Below are 24,790 nucleotides of genomic sequence, written 5' to 3'. Positions count from 1 at the left end.
TGTAGTCCCAGCTACTCAGGGAGGTGGAGGTAGGAGATCACTTGAGCCCAGTGATTGGCTGAGGCTGCAGTGAGCAGAGCTGTGATTGCTTCACTGCACTCCAGCCTGGGTGACAGAGTGAGACCCTGTCTCAAAAGTAAACGAAACTAAGACAAAAGTTTGGCAATTCCTGTTTTAAGCTTTTGGAGTAATTTTTTTCTTCTTGTACAGCAGTAGATATCTCATGGAGAAACCTAACAATGGTTTAATTTGTGTTCAGAGCACCCATCAACACAAACTCTTGCCAGGATGTTGTTTACATTTTTCCCCTTCTTGATACATATTTGTTTTGTTGTTGTTTGTGTGTTTTTTGTTTGTTTATTTATTTTCCTAATAATCTCAGGCCTTGTGTCCTCTGAGTCCCTGCTGCTCAAAGGATGGTCCTTGGACCCAACAGCATCAGCACCAGCACAGACAACCCTTTAAAAACAGAGATGGCCAGGCACAGTGGTTCACACCTGTAATCCTAGCACTTTGGGATGCCGAGGCTGGCAGATCACAAGGTCAGGAGATCGAGACCAGCCTGACCAACATGGCGAAACCCCGTCTCTACTAAAAATATAAAAAAATTAGCCAGGCATAGTGGTGGGTGTACCTGTAATCCCAGCTACTCAGGAAGCTGAGGCAGGAGAATCACTTGAACCCAGGAGGCCAAGGTTGCAGTGAGCCGAGATTGTGCCACTGCACTCCAGCCTGGGTGACAAGAGAAAAACTCTGTTTCAGGGGAAAAAAACAACAAAAACAGACTTTTTTTCTTGGGGTTCTTTCTGTTCTCATTTCAAAACTATTCTCCATTTCTCCTCTTACCAAGAGCTGTGGTTTACATGTAAACTACTGCTATTTCTGCAGAAGAAAACCACTTTCCTTACCTTTAAATGAGTTGACTTCTCATCCCGTTGTGCATGGCCTGTGTTGGTGATGCTTGCAGAAGTTGTTTCATTCCCAGTTGCATGGTGGACAAGACAATAAGCAAATCCTCCACGTGGAGGCAAGCTTTTCTATTCTGCGCTAACCAGCCTTATGCACATGTCGTGAATTTGAGAACCTCCTTTGCCGAAGCTGGGAAAGCTTGTCTGGATTAGAAAAGTCCTCCATAGAAACCTGACACTGTCCTGAACTGGAGTATTTGGAATCACACACAGGAAAGGCTGGGTATTTGTTGACCTGCCTGAATGGCAGAATGTGTGTGGTTGTCTCCAATTACAGCACTCCAGGAAGCATCACCCCAAAAGTGCGCTTGCTATGAACCGCAGCATGTCCTCTGGCTAATCCTCATTAGCTGAGGTGAAGATTCTTTTTCTGCATGTACCCTCTTTTCGAAACGGTATCCTTCCTGCAGCCTACTCATGCCTTGGCCTAAGACTGTGGGCACACAGGCCTAGCTTTGCCACCACCAGATCAATTCGATAGTTTTTCATGAATCACCAGCGCTCCTGGAGAAACTCAGGGTTCTATTTATTGAAGACCCATGCATAAGGGACCGGAGATAAGGCATGGTTAAGACTTTCTCACGTGTTTCTAAGAAGGTAAGAATGTCTCATTGGAAGTCCTGTAAAGTTCAAATGGCAGGAGCTATCTGATTTCCACCCAAGAATCCAGATCTGGGTCAGTGGTGGAACCTATCACCCATCAGTCTCCGGGCAATTCCTCATCTTTTGCCTTCCATCTGCAATGACCCCATTACTGGCAGTGGAACTTGCCCTGGGGAATTTTATATTTAAGAAAGGCCTTGCTCTCTGATCTTTCTCAGTCCTGTTACAGGTGATTGTTCATTCTCTTCCTCCCCTCTCCTGTGCCATGCTGATGGTTAACCTTCAACAGATCTGATTCTGCCCTGCCTTCTTCCTGTTGCTCCTTCCACTGATCCTCTGGAGCTCTGAGCTGAAAACCAAGATAATAAGGATGAGGTCTTTGACCTCGGGGAGGAGCTTCCTGCTTAATTATCCAGTTATATCTATAAACGAATAATCCCAGTACCATGTGATTAATGATCTAAAGGACATTCAAGAGCTATGGGATCCTTGAGGAAGGAGCGTGTAATTATTTATCTGGAGAAGTGTGATGGGGCAGGAGATTCCAGGCAGTAAGAAAAAACATACCAGATAGAGGCACAGGGCCATGAAACCACATGGAGAAGAGCTTATAAGCAGTTCCTTCAGAGAAATAGTCTTTGCATAGATCTCATCCTAGAAGCTCTGTGTGGAAGGGCCAGTGGGGTAGGAGGGGCAGTGACATTCAAGAGTGTTTTAAATCGCCTCCCCACATTTCATGGTCTAAAGTGAGCCTTGTCTGGAGTTGCTGCTTGGATAGAAAAGCACATATGGCTCGGTACACTGACTGCTGAAAGGGGGCTACATAGAGGGAGACAGAAAAAAAATTCTTCTTATGAATTCTTTTTCTTAAAATGTTGCTGAAGGTAGCTCTTCAAAATTAGGCCCTGGCCAGGTCTTGCATGGTTCCTGGCCTTCTCTTTGCAAAACTGAGACCCCATGAACCTTCCTATCTTCTCATCTATAGGCTCACACTAGTCTCCTAAGATCAAGCCAGACTGGGGTATAGATAATTCATATGGAATTCTCATACAAATCAGGAAAAGGCATCTTCTTCTGTGTGGTTCCAGGAGTGGCAAAGATAAGGCTCCTTTGAGTGCACTAATTTTTTTCTTTTGTGCTGTCGCCGAGGCTGGAGTGCCATGGTACGATTTCAGTTCACCGCAACCTCCACCTCCCGGTTCAAGCTATTCTCCTGCCTCAGCCTCCCAAGTAGCTGGGCCTACAGGAGTGCAACCACCACACTCAGCTAATTTTGTATTCTTAGTAGAGATGGGATTTCACGTCTTGGCTGGGCTGGTCTCGAACTCCTGACCTCAGGTGATCCACCTGAAAAATGCATTACTTCTGAAGAAAGAGGCACCTACTTCTTTAGGAAGATGGAATCCAGTAATGGGGTTATGGCTTGGAGAGCATTGCTGACCTGGGTTTTATCCCCACCCACTTCTCTCATTCTGGGGCCCTTGCACTGATCATAGTCTGTACGACCCCGTGTGGCAGCCCGGGAACATGACCTCTAGCCAGACAGTTTTAAGGATCAGGCATGAGTTCAGTATTGTAAGGCTTAGAATAGAATAACTGCTGCCATTTGTCCCTCTCTGGTCTGATGTCCCAGCTCTGAGCAGTGTCTGAGGCTTTGTCTCTGTGTCCCAGACTAGTTCCCGCCTTGTGGTTCTGAGCACAGAGCCTCATGTGGCCAAGCTATTGAGCAGGCCTCTGCCTTACTCTTGGCCCCTGAGCCCAATCATGAAAATAGTCTATTCTGACAGTCCTTTAAGCACAGGATCTTGCTCTTTCTGATAGCTTTGTCCAATTCTGCCCAAGCTGCGACTTGCTGGGGAAGAAAGAGGGCAGGCCTGTGTAGGGCTTCAGAGCTGACTGCTAAGAAAAGGAAGATGGCTGGCATTCAAAGTCTGGGGTGTATTAAAGTCTGACTTATAAACAGAATTGGTCTGAGATGGAAGATGAACTTTCAGGAGCAGAAAGTAACAGTGTAGAGACGACTTGCAGCCCACCCAAGAGCGATTTCCCTTTTGTGTTCCTGTTTTGTTTCGTTAGGAAAAGTGGTGTAAGTAAATCATGATAATCCTGTTTCTGCAGTGATTTAGGGTAGGCCTGTGCCCTAGTTCTGGGAAAGTCTAATGAGAGCTTCTGGGAAAGATTTTCTTCCCTTGCCACCCCTACCTGCCTTGGGAAGTTGTCACATGGGGATGTGGTATCTTGAGCTGCAGCAGCCATCTTGAGACCATGCGCAAATAAAGTTATGAAAAAAATAGGGACACTAAAATCGAGTGTTGACTTTATTGAACTGCTAAATTAACCAGTCCTGTGTCTGGACTTCCTGTTATGTGAGAGGATACATGTCCATTAGTTAAACTACTTTTGTTGGGTATTCTATTAATGGTTAGTGAAAATAACTGATATGGAAATTATTCTTTGCTAGGCATTGTGCTCCAACTTCATAATATATAGAACAACTCTATGCAATATATGTTGCTGTTATCTCTCTTTTTGTATGAGTAAACTGAAGTTCAGAAATGTATTTTGCCCAACAACATTTCAAGGAACATACTTATTTACATATATTTTGATAAATGGGATTATTTTTTTGAGTAAATTTCTTAGGAGAGAAACTACAAGCTTAAAGAGTATACATATTATTATTTATTTATTTATTTTGAGACTAAGTCTCACTCTGTTGCTGAGATCTTGCCATTGCACTGCAGCCTCTGCCCCCAGGGTTCAGGTGATTCTCCTGCCTCAGCCACCTGAGTAGCTGAGATTACAGGCGCCTACCACTGTGCCTGGCTAATTTTTGCATTTTTAGTAGAGACAAGGTTTCACCATTTTGGCCAGGCCTCTCAAAGTGCTGGGATTACAAGAGTGAGCCACTGCACCCCACCACATATTGTTACTGATTAAATGTCTGTGTCTCCCCAGAATTCATATGTTGAAGTTCTTACCCCCATTGTGACTGTATTTGGAGACAGGGTCTTTAGGGACTAATTAAATGAGGTCATAAGGGTGGGGCCCTGATCAGATAGGATTAGTGTCCTTATAAAAAGAGATACCAGATAGTCCCCTCTCTCCATGCACAGACAAAAAGAGGTCATATGAGGATATAGCAAGAAGGTGGTTGTCTGCAAGCTATGAAGAGAGCCCTCACCAGGAATGGAATCAGCTAGTACCTTGATCTTCGACTTCCCTGCCTAGAACTGTGAGAAATAAATTCCTGTGAAGCCCTCTAATCTATAATATTTTCTCGTGACAGCCTAAGCTGATTAAAAGGCTTTTGATACCTACTGCCAAATTGTCCTCCAGAAACATTATACCAGTAGGCACTCCCACCAGTAGCATATAAAAAATACATATTTCCCTGTACTTGTAACAGTACTGAATGTAACCCTAGAAGAACTGAATTTAAATTGCAGCATACCTTACAGCACCTGGGTATGCTTGGGCAAACCACTCCCCTCTCTGAGTCCCAGCTTCCTCATTTGTCAAATTAACATCATCATCATCCCTGTCTTGTTGGTGCCATTTCACAGCACTGTTGGGAATTCCAATGAGACATATGAGAAGATGTTTTGCAAACTGTAGAGGAAAACATGTATTGTTGGTAGTATTATTCATCTTACTGCCTCAGTAGAACAAACTGTAGAATGTTCAGGAGGTCGAATGAAACAGCCAGAAATAATTTGCAGTGTTCAGTCAACTCCAACTGTGTGAAAATTAGTCAAAATGAGAAATGCATGAATGCTTTGGTTACAGTCTTGAAGGTCAACTTGAATCTGAATTCCGTGTAAGCTTGGCCCAAATAATTTTCTGATTCTATAAAAGTAGCTGCAAAGAGTCTATGCATTTCCCTTTCCTCATTGCAGAATTATATTCCTTTGTTGCAACTTTGTATCTTCCTACTAGGTTGACATTCTTAACCTTCCTGGATCCTATCAGGGAAACCACATTCATCATCTCATTTCCAAATGATGAAGACCTTCCGGGCTTGAGTGAAGATGCTTGTTTCTTCCTCTTCCCTCACACCGTTTCCACCAGTGTGGACTGCAAGTATGGACAGAGGGAAGGGTGGGTAAGTATTAAGTGCTGTGAGCTCCAAGGAAGAAGAAATTCCGTATGTACAACCAGATAATGCATGTGTGTGTAATGCTTATTTTATGCCCATTTAATTAGTGCCACGATCACTATTGCTTTTAGTAATTTAATTAGTAGTAGAAAAATAGACCAACTCCTTGAAATCAGAGAGAGCTTTAAAAAATGCTTAGCCAGAAGGTGTTCGGTATTTCATTGAGTGTGAGGCTTCTGGCAAAACCCCCATCTCAGCATTCAGTTGTTCTCTTTGTTAACAGTTGTTGAAATAGATGCAAGAATAGATTTTGACCAGCAGTTCTATTTTACTCTACTGAAATCTATTCCTCCATCACAGAGTTGGTATAGTAATGATGAATGTCTATAAGTGATAATCACTCTGCATTTAGGGATATACTGCAATTTACACAAATAGTTATATCTTGAGCTGGCCCCAGTCAAAACTGTAAAATGGTCTAATAAATTATCTTTAACATATGCCTTATGTTCTGCTGCTTTTATTTTATTTATAGTGTAGACTCCCAGGAGTGGGATTTCTAGGTCAAAAGTTACGTCAGTTTGTCTTCTGTTATTGTCAGATTGCTCTCCAAGAAGAAGTTAATCTAGCAATGTGTAGTACGTTTCTCCTGAGAACCTGCCAACAAGAGATGCTATCTATTCTTAGAAGGTTATGAGTACAGTGTTGTATAAAGTGATATGACACTGTGTACTTACTTGCATTTCTTTGACTATTAGTAAACTTGATAATATTTTTACTTGTCTTCACACCTTGTATAGCTTTTAACCATTCAAGTTTTTCTTTTACTATCTTCCATTACATCTTAGAGAACCAGCCATTTTACTTTAAACACAGAATTCATCTATTTTCCATAAATTAAAAAAACACATCCACTATCAGAACATATATTCATATTTCTTTGCTACTACATATCCCTCCATCAAGCACATCAATTACAATTTTGACTAAAGTCATTAACTTTAAGGTACATCTACTTTTTCACTTTCTGGAATATCTGTATTCAGTTGCTTGGGGGAGGGCTAATGCCCTAATGTTCTTATCATCCTAAGAGACAGCCTTAAAGAAACTTCCTGGGGTCGGCTGAGGGCTTTGTTTCAAATGCAGAACTTCTCCTGTTTTCTTGCCTCTGGCCCCCCAGGGTCCTTTGTTTCCATTTTCCTGCCTCTGGCTCTTAAAGGTGGAGGCACTGTGACTCAGGGTTGTAAAACAGCCAATCTGGTAAAGAATTCAAAAATTACCGGCCGGGCGCTGGTGGCTCAAGCCTGTAATCCCAGCACTTTGAGAGGCCGAGGTGGGTGGATCATGAGGTCGAGAGATCGAGACCATCCTGGTCAACGTGGTGAAACCCCGTCTCTACTAAAAATACAAAAAATTAGCTGGGCATGGTGGCGCGTGCCTGTAATCCCAGCTACTCAGGAGGCTGAGGCAGGAGAATTGCTTGAACCCAGGAGGCGGAGGTTGCGGTGAGCCGAGATCGTGCCATTGCACTCCAGTCTGGGTAACAAGAGCGACACTCTGTCTCAAAAAAAAAAAAAAAAGAAAAAGAATTCAAAATTAATTAATCCAAAAAAAGTTTAAAAATAACCCTTCACATTAAATAAAAACATAAATGAGGGGCCGGGTGCGGTGGCTCAAGCCTGTAATCCCAGCACTTTGGGAGGCCGAGGCGGGCGGATCACGAGGTCAAGAGATCCAGACCATCCTGGTCAACATCGTGAAACCCCGTCTCTACTAAAAATACAAAAAATTAGCTGGGCATGGTGGTGCATGCCTGTAATCCCAGCTACTCAGGAGGCTGAGGCAGGAGAATTGCCTGAACCCAGGAGGCGGAGGTTGCGGTGAGCCGAGATCGCGCCATTGCACTCCAGCCTGGGTAACAAGAGCGAAACTCCGTCTCACACACACACACACACACACACACACACACACACACACACACAAACATAAATGAAAAGGGAATAACTCAGAGGTAAAAGCTCTAGCCACCCCAGCGTAGGGTGGCACCCTCTCTGGGTCCCCTTCCACAGCGGTGTGGAAGCTGTCCTTTCGCTCTGCCTAATAAATCGCACTACCGCGCACACTCCTTGGGTCCACGAGTTCTATTTAAGTTGTAACACTCACTGCAACACCAAGGCCCCTTTCCCCATTCTTCAGGGTTAAAAGACCAAAAGCCTAAGCTCCAGCAGCAGCTGCTTGCTTCTGTGGTGGCCTAATGGTTAAAATTCCTGGTTTTCACCCAGGCAGCCCGGGTTCAACTCCTGGTGTAAAAACCAATAAATTTGGCTGCAGCTACTTCAGTTACAATCCTGTCACTCCATTTTTTTTTCTTTTTTTTTTTTTTTGAGACAGTGTTTCTCTCTGTTGCCCAGCCTATAGTGCCATGGCATGATCTTGGCTCACTGCAACCTCTACCTCCCTGGTTCAAGCATCCTCTTGCCTCAGTCTCCCAAGTAGCTGGGATTACAGGTGCATGCCACCAGGTCCAGCTAATTCTTGTATTTTTAGTGCAGGTGGGATTTCACCATGTTGGCCAGACTGCTCTCAAACTCCTAACCTCAAATGATCTGCCCTCCTCATCTTCCCAAAGTGCTGGTGATTACAGGTTTGAGCCACCAGGCTCAGCCATCTCTCTACCTTTTGTTCAATTTGCTGGTAGCTCCTAAACTTCATGTCCCACCCCCTCCATTGAATTTTTCATTTTTGCTTTCATATTCTTAATTTTGAAGAACTTCTTTTTGTTCTCTGAATGATTCTTTAAAAAATGCTATTCTATTAAACATTCCTTGGATGTCTCATCATCCTTAGTTGTCTACTCTTAAGAGTGGGGAGCTAAGAACTGGCTGGTAGTTCTGGGTATGTTAGGGGGGCTTGTGGAGTGCAAAGTGCCCCCACTGTTCGGATTCGTGAGGAGCTCCATTCCCTACTCCTCCACTGTCCCTTTTCCCACCGCACCACATCAGCATATTTAGATCTATCTTCTTGTCCAAGTCTCCTGAGAAGAATCTTCAGTCTCTTGCCTGGTGGGTAAGAGCTTGACTGTTAGCATTGTGGATGTTGAGAAAGACTGGAAGTCTACCTGTTTTGACTTACTCCCCTTAAAGTCCAGGCTAGTGTAGGGAGGCAGCCTTTCTTCCCCGCTCTACAGAGAATAAAGCCTGACTCTGAGGTAAGGAAAGGAGTGTGGAGTAGAAAGGGATTGAAGAGTCTGACTGTGTCTTAAACAGATTTCAGCCCATCCTTGTTTCAGTTTCTCACGTTGCCCCCACTTCCAGAAGTACCTAGTGCCTCCCATTCCTGAGCCTTTGGAGAATACTTTGTTGTAAATCAAGTTGATTCTTCACCTTTCCCAAAGATGACTTAAACCCTCTGATGTGCTCAGCCCTCTCTCGTTCTTATGTCCCCTTCCCAAACCCAGACGTCATGTTGCCTCCTTTCCAGTTCTCCATGTTGAGTTCTTCAGTGCTGCTCACCAGGTCCTCTCTCAACTCAGTGAGGAGACAGCCTTGTACCAGTTCTCTGCAACTTTCACAGAGCCCAAGGCTTTCTTTGCATCTAGTTGCATATTGCTTTGCATTTCTGTGATCAAAGGAGAAAAATGGGATAGAGTTAATAGAAGTGAAAGAAGTACTGATTGCTGATTCCCTGAAAAGACCCCCCAGATTTCAAAAACGGTAAAGCAAAGTAATCTTGGTAGCTTCTTGAGGGCAGCAGGGCAAAGGTGGCATGTTTATGGCATCTGGTTTAAGGAGGGTCTTTCAATGTTGATTGGAATTGGGCAAAGCTTGTTACATAATAGTTCAGGATTGGGGGCATAGTGAGAGTTGTGAAACCATCTTGAAGCATAAGCAATCATAGAATGAGCCTAGATAGGGATCTATTGTCCTGAGAAGGGAGTATTTACTCTAATGAGGACTAAAGAGTCCTCTAGTGTTTAGATAGATAAATCTGTGGGAATAATTTCCTGCAAGGACATCTCTCGGATCAAGAGTTTCCTGGAATAGTAACATGATGCTAATACAAACAGTGAGCTTTGTGGTTTCAGATGTTTTCAATGTTCAGAAGTAAAGGTGAGACCAAATCCTTCCATGCTCCCTGGGGCCAACCATGGCCTTCATGGGGCATTTTCTACTTTGATTTTTTTTTTTTTTTTTTTTGAGACAGAGTCTGGCTCTGCCACCTAGACTGGTGTGCAGTGGTGCGATCTTGACTCACTGGAACCTCCGCCTCCTGGGTTCAAGCAATTCTCCTGCATCAGCCTCTCCATTAGCTGGGATTATAGGCACCTGCCATCATGCCCAGCTAATTTTTGTATTTTTAGTAGAGACAGGGTTTCACCATGTTGGTCAGGCTGGTCTCGAATGTGTGACCTCGTGATCCACCCACCTTGGCCTCCCAAAGTGCTGGAATTACAGGCGTGAGCCACTGCACTCAGCCTTCTACTTTGATTTTTTAGGGTGGGTGTGTCTGACTTTTAGTTGCACACAAAGCAGTGATGTCATTGAGAGGAATGCCAGGCCAGATTGCAGGGACAGGTTGTTCCATAACAGACAAATGTAGAATGGATTTTGGGTTAAGAAAGGCTTTCTGGGAGTCCTCACCTGGTCCCTGGTAGTTCAGAGCAGAGAGGCAGGTTGGAGGACCTCTAAGGAGATGGTGGCTGGCTAACTGATTAAGCATTAAAAGGCATCGATGCCCTTGTTAGCCAACCAGAAAATCGTAACAGTCAAAGAACTATGGAATCCCACTGGTTTTAGTTTATCTAGTTGTAACCGGAAAAGGGTCCTGATCCAGACCCCAAGAGAGGGTTCCTGGACCTTGAGCAAGAAAGAATTCAGGGCAAGTCCATAGAATAAAGTGAAAACAAGTTACTAGAGAAGTAAAGAAATAAAAGAATGGCTACTCCATAGGCAAAGCAGTGGCATGGGCTGCTTGATTGAGTATACTTGCAGTCATTTCTTGATTATACGCTAAAGAAGGGGTGGATTATTCATGAGTTTCTGGGAAAGGGTTAGGAATTTCCCAGAACTGAGGGTTCCTTTCCTTTTTAGACTATAGAGAGTAACTTTCTGACATTGCCATGGCATTTGTTAACTCTCTTGGCACAGGAGGGAGTGCCTTTCAGTATGCTAATGCATTATACTTAGCATATAATGAGCAGTGAGAACAATCAGTGGTCTTTTCATTGCCATGATGGTTTTGGTGGGTTTTGGCCAGCTTCCTTACCACATCCTTTTTTGTCAGCAGAGTTCTTGCTACCTGTATCTTACGCTGCTGACCTCCTGTCTCATTCTGTGACTAAGAATGCCTAACCTCTTGGGAATGCAGCCCAGTAGGTCTCAGTCTCATTTTACCCAGCCCCCTATTCAAGATAGAGTTGCTCTGGTTTGAACGCCTGTGACACAATCAGAAAATTTATATTGTTTTATCAGATAGACCTGAGATTCTTTAAATCCATTCATTTTTATATAATGCCTACTTAAGCATCCATTGTTGGTCTGTTGGGTGTTGCTCACATGGTTCTGGTCTGCCCTGGGCAAGGGTGTTTGGCAACAAGGAAGGAGTATGCTTGGTTTAGAATAGCAGCTTCTGTGGTTCTTTTTAGAGGCATCATTTCTACCCAAATCTGGGGCACCTTTTCATTGATCTATGTTTGGGAGTTAAATAAGAGTTTTATTCTAATTCATTTAATTTAATTTATTTATTTAGTTTGGAAACAGAGTCATGCTCCATTGTCCAGGCTGGAGTGCAGTGGTGCGATCTCAGCTCACTGCAACCTCTACCTCCTGGGTTCAAGAGATTCTCATCTCAACCTCCCAAGTAGCTGGGACTACAGGCATGCACCACCATGCCTGGCTAAATTTTGTATTTTTACTAGAGATGAGGTTTTGCCATGGTGGCCAGGCTGGTCTCAAACTCTTGGTCAAAATCGATCTGCGCCCCTCAACCTCCCATAGTGCTGGGTTTACAGGTGTGAGCCACCACACCATTTTATTTATTTATTTATTGAGACATGGTCTTGCTCTGCCACCCAGGCTGGAGGGCAGTGGTGCAATCACAGCTCATTGCAACCTCAACCTCCCAAGCTCAGTTGATCCTCCCACCTCAGCCTCTCAGGTAGCTGAGTCTACAGGTGTGAGCCACCACACCTGGCTGGCTAAGCTTTGTATTTTTTGTAGACACAGGTTCTTGCTATGTTGCCTAGGCTGGTCTCAAACTCCTGGGCTCATAAGATCCACCTGCCTTGGCTTCCCAAAATGCTGGGATTACAGACATGAGCCACTGCACTCGGCTATGATTTTTAAAAATCGAAAGCAGAGAGTAGTTGGAACCTTAAATGACAGCAAGTATTAATAATAATAATAAACTCTCAGACTGTATGGTATAGACCAGGCCCTGGATTAATGGGAATGTCTACATTTCATCCCCTTGAGCTCAAATATTCTAGTTAAAGTGAATCACCCAAGGTTACCTTCAATAGAGGGTGAGTGTGGAAAGACTTCGACTGGAAAATTTAGGAGCCACAGGAGGCCAGCTGCTTTTCTCCACAGGAGACTTGACCTTTGACGCAGAGCCCTGAGGAAATCTTGACTGTTTTCATTAGTATTTGATCCTCAGCTGATGCAAACCATTTATTTATGTTTGCCCATTGGACGGCAGGGGTATTGGGCTGTTTTCACGTCTATAAAAGGCAGTGCAGAGTGCTTCCTTTGATGTGTCCCGCTTCTGCTGTGGCCTCACCATGCCGGGCTAACTTGGTGTTCCCCATGTAGGGCTCTGGATCCCACTCCTAAAAACTCTAATTTGAGGATCAGAGTCTGAAATAGCCCAAAAGGTATCCTGTTTAGCTTGTCATTTAAATAGCTAAGCCCCTGCCACGACCGTTTAAAACCGTCTCACCTTTCATTTAGCTAAGCAGTTCTTTTTTCAAATTTGGCTTGTTTGTGTTTTTCTTTATTCACTGCAATTCTGCATCTATAAAAAGCATTGATGGAAGGAGGAAAGAATGAAATCAACATTCTTTTTAGTAGAGGGCCTTGGAATTGCAGAAATATTAGGGAACTTAGCAATAAAGGCCTCCAGTGTTATCCCTGAGTGTAGGGGACCAGAGTGGTCACAGTCACGGCCTGGATGTGAAACTTGACTTCAAAGATGACTAGCTTTCTGCTGGCACAGTGGCTCACCCCTGTAATCCCAGCACTTTGGGAGGCCGAGGCGGGTGGATCACAAGGTCAGGAGTTCGAGACCAGCCTAACCAACAAGGTGAAACCCTGCCTCTACCCAAAAAATTACATAAATTATCTGGGTCTGGTGGCACGTGCCAGTAGTCATGGCTAGTCAGGAGGCTGAGGCAGGAGAATTGCTTGAACCGGGAGACTGAGGTTGCAGTAAGCCGAGATTGCACCACTGCACTCCAGCCTGGTGACAGAGTGAGAGTCCATCTCAGAACAAAACAAAACAAAACTTAGCTGGGATGGTGGCATGTGCCTGTAGTCCCAGCTACTCAGGAGGCTGAGGTAGGAGAGTTACTTTAACCCGGGAGGCGGAGGTTGCAGTCAGCCGAGATGATGGCACCACTGCACTCCAGCCTGATGACAGAGGGAGGCTTTGTCTTCAAAAAAAAAAAAAAAAAAAAAAAAAAAGACCAGCTTTTTTACCTTAGGCGGGTTACTTGACCGCCCTTTACCTCCATTTCCCCATCTGTAAAACTAGGGTGATAATAGTTCTTACCTTCTAGGTCGGACTGGTTGCATAGCTTGCAAGAGCCTCTTGTTCAAATTTTGATGAAATGAAAATGCTGGCCCCTTGTTCACCTTTCCAGCTGGCAGCAGCATAACATCAAACCAAGTGTGGAACCCCTCTGAGCATGGGCCCTGTGACACTTGCCAGGAAGCTGGCCCTGCTCACAGGATAATTGTGAGAACGAAATTAATCATTGTATTTAAAGCCCTTAATGTAATGCCTGGCACATATGCAATCTATGTAAACATTAATTAAATCTAAAAAATGACAGAGGAGTAGTCTGGGAACCAGAGAGATTGTAACTAGCTCAGAGTAACACCGTGAATTAGTGATAAAGTGAGCCTTGGATTCTATCTGTGCTGTGGCTTTCTGCATGGTTTATTTATATATACTGTAGTGGTTTCTTCAGTGAAGCTCTTTTATTCAGTCAGCATTTTTGAATGCTTTTCTATATCCTGTGTGCAGCAGTAAACAAGTGGCAACATGTAGGTCATGAGTTTTGTTTTTCTTTCTTTCTATTTCCAGTGCTATAGCAGGCTAGAATAAATCTTTAGCTATACTAACTCTGTCACTAAACAGCCATGAGATTCTTACCTTATTAAGTCACATGAATTTAGAAGAGTCGAGTAAATGACATCCAGGATCTTGGTATCAACACATGAAGAAAACTTGTAAGTAGAAATGTTTAAAAAATATGAATGTAAATATAAATGATGGATGAGTTTTCTCATGCATAAAATCAGAGGATGATTTAGATGATCTGAAAGAAGTCTCCCAGCTCTAACATTAGTAACAGAATCACATGGGCCTCAATTCTTTCCCACTGCCCATGTAGCCACAAATGGAAAGATCTTGTTAAAATGAGTACTTTTTTTGTTGTTGTTCCTAACATGTCCTTAAAGAAAATTATTAAAAATATCTGAGGTCAATGGCAGATAAAATTTTTCTAAAGTCTTCCTTTAAAAAAATCAAAGAGAGTACAAAGTAGTATTCTGTCTGTATTCTGATTCACCTTCATTTACTGTTTCTTGGTAAACACGGAACGTCATTCTTGTTCATTGTGAATTTCAGAATCTAAATTTGGAGAAAGAATTCTAAAAGCATGCTAATGAGGCTCTTCAAAGGGTTCTTTAAAATTTTGAATACATAAATAATTTTATCATTCAGGGTGTGAATCAGCTATAGTTAGTCCAAAAGGCTTTTTAAAGCAATAGACTTTTTCATGTTCAGGAATAATTTTCCTGATATATAAATAACTTCCATTTTCATGGTACTCAGGCCATAAAGGGCCGTGCAGAACACACTTGTCTAATTTGAATTGTTTAGATTAATTCGGCAAACTGTGTAACCTCACTTTGATTCTAATTATTGTCATAGCCAGCCAAAAACAGGCATTTTGTGGTTTAATAATGGATCTTCTGATTTCAAACACAAAAGCATCTGTGAAATCTGTCTTAACTATCAATATATTTCTTCTATTTGACATAATTTAATTTAATATAATTAATATAAATTTTAAGATCCTAAAATCCCAAAAGAAGATAATCTCCTGTTTTCACTACAATTTTTCTGTTCCAGGAGAATGTCATTTTCTATTTGTGGACTATTCTAGGAAATCTTCATTCCCATTTAGCTGGAGTGGTGATGGAAAGCTATTCCTTCTCTGATGGACTTAACAATGCTATTTCTGTATCTCATTTGTGAGGCTGGGCAGCCATTCATTCGTGCTTAATACTGTAATTCTTAAAATGTATTTTTAAGAAGTGGACAGAAATATCTGATGCTCCATTTTAGTTTGAATGCTATCACTGCTGAAGCACACACAAAACTGTCAGCAAAATGCTGTTTGTATTGGGCAACTCCTATGAATTGAAAGTAGCTAAGCTAAAAAAAGGAAAATTGACAGGTGTCTTATTAGGCATCAGCGATTAGTCATTTTTGTATCTGCACAAGCAATTGACACTTACTTCTAAACAAGGATTGTGCATTTGCGTGCTTTCAGGAAGAAGTCCTGCTGGGTGATTCTAATCTACTATTTTAGGATGTGATGGCTTAATTTGAGAAATGTTTTTATGAACAAAACACGATCTCTTTCTTGTCACTTTTCTGAATGTCCTCAGGTTTCACAGTGTAATCAGGGACTGAATGGATTTTACTTCGGTACCAAATATCTGATGACTAAATGGGTTTGGCAGTAAAATTGAGGGTTGTGTTGGTAACTACCTTCCACAGGAAGCAGAGATTATCTTTATTCTGTTCTTTTCTTGACAACTGCTGTAAGATGTATTTTTGGTTTGTTACAAACCAGTTGTGCCTTTCAGAATCAAAACCAGAGAAGAAATTCTGTGGAAAATTATTCTTTTATTCAGGGGCTGGTTCCATGTTCTAAAATTAAGGAATTTAGAATTGTAAGAAACTTTAGAGAATATTAATTTAATTTTAAATTAAAATTTTTTCTTTTGAGACGTAGTCTTGCTCTGTTGCCCAGGCTGGAGTGCAGTGGTGTGATCTCAGCTCACTGCAACCTCCACCTCCTGGTTCAAGCGATTCTCCTGCCTCAGCCTCCTGAGTAGCTGGGACTATAGGCATGTGCCACCATGCCTGGCTAATTTTTGTATTTTTAGTAGAGACGGAGTTTCTCCATATTTTTGTGAATCCCTCAAATTTGAGACAGGTCTCAGTTAATTTAGAAAGTTTATTTTGCCAAGGTTGAGGATGGGCCGGTGACATAGCCTCAAGAAGTCCTGTTAACATGTGTCCAAGGTGGTTGGGGCACAGCTTAGTTTTATACATTTTAGGAAAACATGAGACATCAGTCAATAGGTGTTAAGAAGTACATTGGTTCAGTCTGGAAAGGCAGGACAACTTGAAGCAAAGGCAGGAAAACTGGAAGCAGGGAGGAGGCTTCCAGGTCACAGAAAAGTGAGAGACAAGGCTTGTATTCCTTTGAGCTTCTGATTAGCCTTTGCAAGGGAGGCAATCAGATATGCATCTATCTGAGTGAGCAGAGGGGTGACTTTGAATAGAATGGGAGGCAGGTTTGCCCTAAGCAATTCCCAGCTTCACTTTTCCCTTTAGCTTAGTGATTTAGGGAACCTAAGAATTATTTTCCTTTCACATTGGTCAGCAAGTCTGGAACTCCTGACGTTAGGTGATCCACCAGCCTCCCAAAGGGCTGAGATTATAGGCATGAGCCACCAGGCCCAGCCAGAGAGTATTCATTTTAAATCTCTTCCTTCTAGATGAGGAAATTAAGGCTCAGAGACATTATGTGACAATCTCATTGTGGCCAGAGGAGTTGAGACAAAACAAGATGAAAGGATTTGAAAGCTTAGATTGTTTTTTTGGACCTGTCCCTGTGACAATTAATGTTTGATGCCATTCATGAAGCTAGAGTTCTCTTTCTTATGTCTGTGTGTTAATGACTTTTTCCACTAAAAGGCAAATTGCTTAAGTGTTCCCCATCCTCATTCCACCTCTATGTCATTTTACTTTTGACCCAACTTCTGAAAACATTGATATATCTAAATAGATAATCAAAAGGAAAAGTTTAACTTGGTGACTTTATTAAGAAAATACTGGCCGGGCGCGGTGGCTCAAGCCTGTAATCCCAGCACTTTGGGAGGCCGAGGCGGGTGGATCACAAGGTCGAGAGATCGAGACCAACCTGGTCAACATGGTGAAACCCCGTCTCTACTAAAAATACAAAAAATTAGCTGGGCATGGTGGCGCGTGCCTGTAATCCCAGCTACTCAGGAGGCTGAGGCAGGAGAATTGCCTGAACCCAGGAGGCGGAGGTTGCGGTGAGCCGAGATCGCGCCATTGCACTCCAGCCTGGGTAACTAGAGTGAAACTCCATCTCAGAAAAAAGAAAAAAAAAAAAAAAAGAAAGAAAGAAAATACTGCCAGCTGGGCGCAGTAGCTCACGCCTGTAATTCCAGCACTTTGGGAGGCTGAGGTGGGCAGATCACCTGAGGTGAGGAGTTCGAGACCAGCCTGACCAATATGGAGAAACTCTGTCTCTACTAAAAACACAAAATTATTCAGGCGTAGTGGCACATGCCTGTAATCCCAGCTACTGGGGAGGCTGAGGCAGGAGAATTGCTTGAACCTGGGAAGCGGAGGTTGCGGTGAGCTGAGACCGCACCATTGCACTCAAGCCTGGACAGCAAGAGCAAAACTCCATCTAAAAAAAAAAAAAAAATACTGCCACCATGAATAGCAAAATGTTTCCATAGCAGCAGCCTCTCATTTTGATGATTACTGCAACTACCCATGCCTTTGGAGCTTTGTGTTTGAAAAAAGGGTATGCATTATTAAACAACAAAAAGCCTTATTCAAGGTGAGCATGACCGCAGTAAGGTTGGAGAGACATCTTTGTGACTCTGTGCAAGAATAGTCATACCCCAAATCGACTGCACTCTTTGGGTAGCCTATATAGTCACCCCGTAACCAACTTTGAGTTCAGCCTCACTGCCTCTTTACATCTCCAGAATACAGAACTCCAGAAGCATTGGGGAATAATGTGGATTTTACTGGATGTTTCACAGAACTATAGAAAGGATGATTTCATCACAGGAAAGCTTAGATTTTTTTTTGGACCTCTCCCTGTGACAATGTTTTTCTACTCTTCCATCCCTGTCCCTTTTCTCTCCTTCCTTTTCCTCGCACTGCTTTTAAAAGCCCCTTTATTTTCTGTAGCCACTCACCTCTGGCCTGAAGTATATATGTCCTCTCACCTCTCACCAGCAAAACAACAGCCTGTGGTAAACTATGAACATGTATGTTCTTCTTACATGCCTTTTGGGAGGCAGGGATGCTTCGGTTCACTTGTCAATACCTGCGGGTGTTCGGATATTGATTCTTCACAAAAACAGATCTAAAGTTAAAAGGTTAACTTGGGCCAGGCGTGGTGGCTCATGCCTGTAATCCCAGCACTTTGGAAGGCCGAGGCAGGTGGATCACGAGGTCAAGAGACTGAGACCATCCCGGTCAACATGGTGAAACCCCGTCTCTACTAAAAATACAAAAAACATTAGCTGGGCATGGTGGTGCGTCCTGTAATCCCAGCTACTCAGGAGGCTGAGGCAGGAGAATTGCCTGAACCCAGGAGGTGGAGGTTGTGGTGAGCCGAGACGGTGCCATTGCACTCCAGCCTGGGTAACAAGAGCAAAACTCCGTCTCAAAAAAAAAAAAAAAAAAAAAAAAAAAAGGTTAACTTGGACCTGAGTCTGGCAGTAGATAAAACTAGAGATATTGGCAAAGGAAACCAAGATCTTTTTAACTTTTATTTGAGATGGAGTCTTGCTCTGTTGCCCAGGCTGGAGTGTAGTGGTGCGATCTCAGCTCACTGCAACCTCCGCCTCCCAGATTCAAGCGCTTCTCCTGCCTCATTCTCCTGAGTAGCTGGGATTACATGTGGTTTGTGCCACCACACCTGGCTAATCTTTTGTATTTTTAGTAGAGATGGGGTTTTACAATGTTGGCTAGACTGGTCTCAAACTCCTGACCTCAGGTGATCTGCCCATCTTGGCCTCCCAAAGTGTCTTAACTTCTCCATGTTTCTTAACTTTTCTTCATGTGTTCCTGACTTTTATGGGTATCTTTCCTATTAGGCACTTGCATCCTAGGTTCAATTTAGTTCCAGAAATATTTGTTGGGCCCCTGCTAAGGGAAAGGCACTGACCATGTGTCTTTGGTTGAATTGGGGGTGACCGTGGGGTGGTAAACCTGCAAAAAATGGAAGCAGTGTGGTGTGTAAATTTTCAGTGCTGCAAAAGAAGTAGCACTGGAATATAAATTTCCTCAGCAAGGCAATTTACTTCTGTAGAAGTGTGTAGCTCACAAATGGAACAATGGCGAGCACACACCTGGACAAGGGAGGGGAAGGGATTCTTATTCCTGACGGAGGTCACCCCTACTGCTATGTCATTCCCCTACTGGCCAGGGTTAGACCACATAGTCTAAGCAATTTCAATCGGCTATTTTAAAGAGAGCAGACGTACAAGCCGGAGTGGTGGGGTGGGTAGTTTGGTGAGGGACAGTTATAGGATAGGTCAGAGCAGGTAACCAGGGGTGACTCAGGTCAAAGCAGGTGACCAGAGCAGGTGACTGGGATGAGTCAGGACAGAGCAGGGGACCGGGGGAACAGATGTAAACTACTGATTAGAACTGGTGGAAAGGTTGTTTACTGAAACTATAAGGAAGTTAAACTTTAAAATGGAGAGTTAAAGAATAAGAGAGCTGAACATACTGACATACTGATTCTTTGAAGAGAAACTTAGAGTTTATTATATCTAACAGCAACACAATGTGCTGCTCAGTGCATTACCAGGAGAATAAACAAAGGGTTTTGGGAGGACAGGGATTGAAATGGCGACACAGAGGAGGAGGTGGCAAGAGTGAGGGCCTTGATCTGTGAAGGCACACAGTTGACAACAAGGCCATAGTATCTGAAAACATTGAGAGAAGTTCAGTGTGACCCCATTGTCAGGGAGGTGGGCTGAGATGGGTATGGAGGAAAGGAGAACAAATTATGAGGGCTTTGGATGCCAAACGAAAGATATGATCCTTTAGGCAACAGTGAGTCAACAAGAGTGAGTTAATGGATCTTTAAACATTTTAATTTTTGTTTAAGTTTTGCATGTACATATGTTAAATAGTCAAATAGTTCTGAAAGATTTATTACAAAAAGCCCAAGAGGGCTCGGCCCTTCTCTTTCCCATTTTTCCCATTCTAGAGGTAACCACTGTCTAGATAATAGTGCTGGTCTTTACCTCCCACTTCTGTGAAATGTGTTTGCATGTCTATTTCTTGCTTTTACCAGTCTGGGCTGTTATCTATTGGCTTCCCCCCGTGGAGGATGAGGACTTGGCTCTCTCCCTGCATCCCCACATGGTCCCACACACAGACACCTTTTCTCTGCCACCTCCTTTACACAGTGTAATTTTTGTTAGATCAGCATTCAGTATTTACAATATTAGTCTCATGTAAATGTATTCACAGCTGAGGCAAATAGTCAACTATGGTTATTTTTACTTTACAGTAGAGTTTCAGCCCTGTCCCTGGAGGGGAGGCTAAATTTTTTGTGTTTGCTTGCTTTTTTATTCCATGTACTCATCACTAATTCAACCCTAATGGTCTTTGCCCTTCTGCCTATTGTCTAAATGTCTTCTCAGTATGGCATCAATCAAGCAGTCTAACCATTCCTATGTCTTTCAGACCTGCTTCTGTGGGATCTGGCACACAGGGTCACTTTGTGACTTCCTTTTATTATCATCCTGAAGGACCATGGTGTTAGGCCTTTCTGTTTCCTGTGTTCCAGGCTTCCTCTTTCCTGAAAAGAGGAAGCTTTTTCCAGTAGCTTTTTGACAAAAGGGCACGAGATACAAAAATTTTGTTGAAGACTTTAATCCTAAAACTTTTTTTTTTTTTTTTTTTGAGATGGAGTTTTGCTCTTGTTGCACAGGCTGGAGTGCAGTGATGCGATCTTGGCTCACTGCAACCTCCGCCTCCCAGGTTCAGGGGATTCTCCTGCCTCAGCCTCCTAAGTAGCTGGGATTACAGGCACCTGCCACCATGCCTGGCTAATTTTTTTGTATTTTTAATAGAGATGGGGTTTCATAATGTTGGCCAGGCTGGTCTTGAACTTCTTACCTTAACTGATACACTTGCCTCGGCCTCCCAGAGTGCGGGGATTACCAGCATGAGCCACCATGCCTGGCCTTTAATCCTACAACTTGATTGATAGTTTGGTCAGATATGGAACTCTAGGTTGGAAATCATTTTTTTCCTTTAGAATATTGAAGGTTAGTTTCATTTCCTACTGGTTTCCAGCATTGTTACTGAGAAATGTGAAAGCATTTCTGGTTACTGATTGTTTTTATGAGATCTTATTTTTTTCCTCCTTGGAAGCTTGATCTTTTGTTTCCAGTTTGGGGAATTTTTAATGCTGCACCTTGATGTCGTGGAGGCTCACAGCAATGCCCAGGATGAAGGCCTCAGATGCAAAAGTTTTTCTCTGCCTTTCTCCCGTCCTTTTGTCTCTCAGTCCCATTCTCCCATGAGGCTAGCCATTGGAAACTAGAATCTCTCTTCCCCAAGGCAAGAAGAAACCAGGAGCCTTTTCCGACAAAGCTCGCTATAACACCTAAAAATATTACCCTAACTTTCTCTTCTCCTTTCTGTGTAAAAACTGGCCATAATGAAATTATCTGACCTACCTTGTTTGACTGTAGATCATAAAACCCCCATTCCAAAGAGAGCCCTGCCTCACACCTTGAAGGAAGAAATGCATGCTCAGAGAAGCCAGGAGAATTTAGACAGATGTAACTTGCTGGGTTTCCCCACTTGGTCTATTAGTGTTAGATCACACCCTTTTTGTCCAGTCATATTTCTACATGCTTGTCCATACTTTGTTGAACCTATGCTTTGTGAAGAAAATAAATCTTGGGGCCACAAAAGCACTACGCTAAAGGGAAAAGTCAAGCTGGAAACTGCTTAGGCCAAACCTGCCTCCCATTCTATTCAAAGTCACCCCTCTGCTCATGGAGATAAATGTGTATCTGATTGCCTCATTTGGAGAGGCAGAAACTCAAAAGAATGCAACTGTTTGTCTCTTATCTACCTAAGACCTGGAAGCCCCCTCCTCACTTTAAGTTGCCCCACCTTCACCTAGAGCCGTCCCACCTTTCCAAACTGAACCAATGTATTAGTTATATGTATTGATTGATGTCTCATGTCTCCCTAAAATCTGTAAAACCAGCTGTGTCCCGACCAGCCACCTTGGGCACATGTTGTCAGGACCTCCTGAGGCTGTGTCATGGGAAAAAGAGTTTTAAAATTAAGTGGAAAAGCTCCTTGAATATTATTGAAAATGGCTTTCCAAATAACAGTAAAACACATTTGTTGCTGAAAAGAATAAAGTAAAAATTATACATTATTGCCACCATCAAGAAACTTACTGTTAATCTGTGTATATCTTGATGCACAAACACGTCCTTCCTGGATTGAATTTATATAATTCTATTAAATTCTTAAAATACCTTGTAGTTATTTTGAGTTTCAGTTGTGGGAAGGGATTTCACTTGGATTTCAGATTTGTTAACTCTCTTGAAAGTGTTTGGATAAAGAGCCAAGAAATACATCGTTGCTCATATGTGAACAGAAGAGCTGGTAAATATTAATTGTGACTGTGAAAACCTTGAATTTATGTTATCAGATTCAGAAAGAGAACATTTAGACAATTTAGACATATTCTGTTTGTTCCTTTCTCATTGTTGTCAACTTATCTTTTAATGAAATCTTTTCCTTTGTAGCCCTTTACCAACTGGGCATCCACCACACCTCTCTTGATGTCATTTTTGATGTCATGAGGATGTAGCTATCAACGCTGCAGCCCACACAGTGGGTCAATCCCCAGGTTTACTTTAATGATTCCAGAGAGTTATATGGATAGAGATCTACGCTATGTTGCTCAGGAGCTGCTGACAGTATCATAGAAGGCAATATTTCCATTGTGTTTAATATGTAACTGTCTTGTTCTACCTCTGTATGGTTCCTTGAGAGCCTGTTGGTCAGTGCAGAAAAGGAAGGTGCTACTTCATCCTAGTTCTGTCCATTCTGAACTGTCAATTTCACTATAATTCAGCCACTTCCAGTCACCGATTGCTGTGGCAATGTCAATGTCACTACCAGCTTTTCTGAGGGCAGACCCAGGGGGCCAGTTTAAGAGACAGCACAGATGTGGTATCTGCTTTTCCACTGGCACACATAAGATGCAGACTTTGATTTTCTTGGGCTTGAACTTGGGTGTCATGATAAAGATGGCTATCGTCAGAGGAACCTGGATGCTGGACCACTGAAGAAAGTGACACTTTTGTCTCCTCCCAACAAAAGCTGAGAGTCAGACTCACTCTTAACTTAAACTTTCAATTACATCTTTGATACAGGGTGCATCCTGGGGTACTAGAAGTAGCATAAACTAATAATTAGAAAACCTGGATCCTATCTGGGTTCTTAATTCTATTACAGTCGTTCATTCTAAAGCCTGTTATTTGAATTGCCTGTGCCTCAGTTTACTCATCTGTCAAATCGAGATGGCAATACTGACCATAACTATTGTATAGGATCATCTGGAAGGTTAAATTGAGATTATGAATAAGAAATTCACTTTGATAAGTTACAATGCATTAGTAAGTTATATTATAACCATAAAATAATATTAAAACAGTAATATTAATTCCTGAAAAGAGTAAGCTTATATGTGACTGTTTTAATTGTCTGAATCTGTACAGCTTTATTATTGTGTATATCATAACAAATTAGCCTGCTGTTCAATAGATTAAGAAAATCTATGCTGAGTCCTTATATATTTAATATTTTTTGAGCAGTTTTAGATTTACAGAACAAAAATGGAGTGAAATGTACAGAATTCCCATATATTTCCTCATCCTGTCAACTCCTAATTAACATCTTTGCTACAGTTAATGAATCAATATTGATACATTATTATTCATTATTAGTTCAAAGTTTACATTAGGGTTCACTCTGTGTTATACATTCTATGGGTTTTGACAATTGTGTAATGACATGTATCTACCATTGTAGTCTCATACAGAATAGTTTCACTGCCCTAAAAATCCTTTGAGCTTCACCAATTCATCCTTTCTTTTTCTTTTCCTGAATCCCTGGCAACCACTGATATTTTTACAGTATATCTATAGTTTTGCCTTTTCCAGAATGTCATGTTGTTGGAATTGTACAGCAGGTAGCCTTTATGATTAGCTTCTTTCATTTAATAATATGCACTTAAGATACTTCCATATCTTTTTGTGGCTTGATAGTTTTTCTTTTTATCCCTTAATGAGATTCCATTGTCAGGATATACTGCAATTTATTTACCTGTTGAAGGACAATTTGGTTGCTTCTGAGTTTTGGCAATTATGGATAAACCTGGTAAAAACATCTGTGTGTGGGCTTTTGTGGAAATAACAAGGAGTGTGATTTCTGGGTCATGTGGCAAAGGTATGTTTGCTTTTATAAGAAACTGTCCAACCATATCCTAAAGTACTATGTTTTCATTCCCACCAGCACAGACTGAAAGTTCCTGTTGCTCCACAGCCTCACCAACATTTGATGTTGTCAGTATTTTGTATTTTGGTTATTCTAATACATGTATAGTGGTATTTCATTGTTGTCTTAGTTTGCAATTCCCTAATGACATATGTTGATCATCTTTTCATATGCTTACTTGCCATCTGTATATTTTCTATAGTGAGATATCTGCTCAGATCTTTTGCCCAGCCCATTTTTTGATTGGATTCTTTGTTTTTCTGCT

General features: G+C 42.3%; 1 protein-coding gene across 3 annotated transcripts in view; it reads left to right on the top strand.

Moving 5' to 3' along the window:
* MAP3K7CL (MAP3K7 C-terminal like) overlaps positions 1–24,790 on the top strand; it is a 77,093-nt gene that overhangs the window by 11,463 nt on the left and 40,840 nt on the right. For 2 of the 3 annotated variants that reach the window (XM_074389395.1, XM_010338341.3), the window contains exon 2: positions 5,511–5,676. The gene's annotated coding sequence lies outside the window, so the exon portion shown is untranslated. Of the gene's footprint in view, positions 1–5,510; positions 5,677–13,362; positions 14,124–24,790 lie in introns of those variants that run through there. The other variant, XM_074389393.1, reaches the window with a different exon arrangement.

Source organism: Saimiri boliviensis, chromosome 18 (genome assembly GCF_048565385.1).
Source record: "Saimiri boliviensis isolate mSaiBol1 chromosome 18, mSaiBol1.pri, whole genome shotgun sequence".
Taxonomy (NCBI): Eukaryota; Metazoa; Chordata; class Mammalia; order Primates; family Cebidae; genus Saimiri; species Saimiri boliviensis.
The sequence above is the reverse complement of the archived record's forward strand: the minus strand, read 5'-3'. Positions and strand labels throughout refer to the sequence as shown.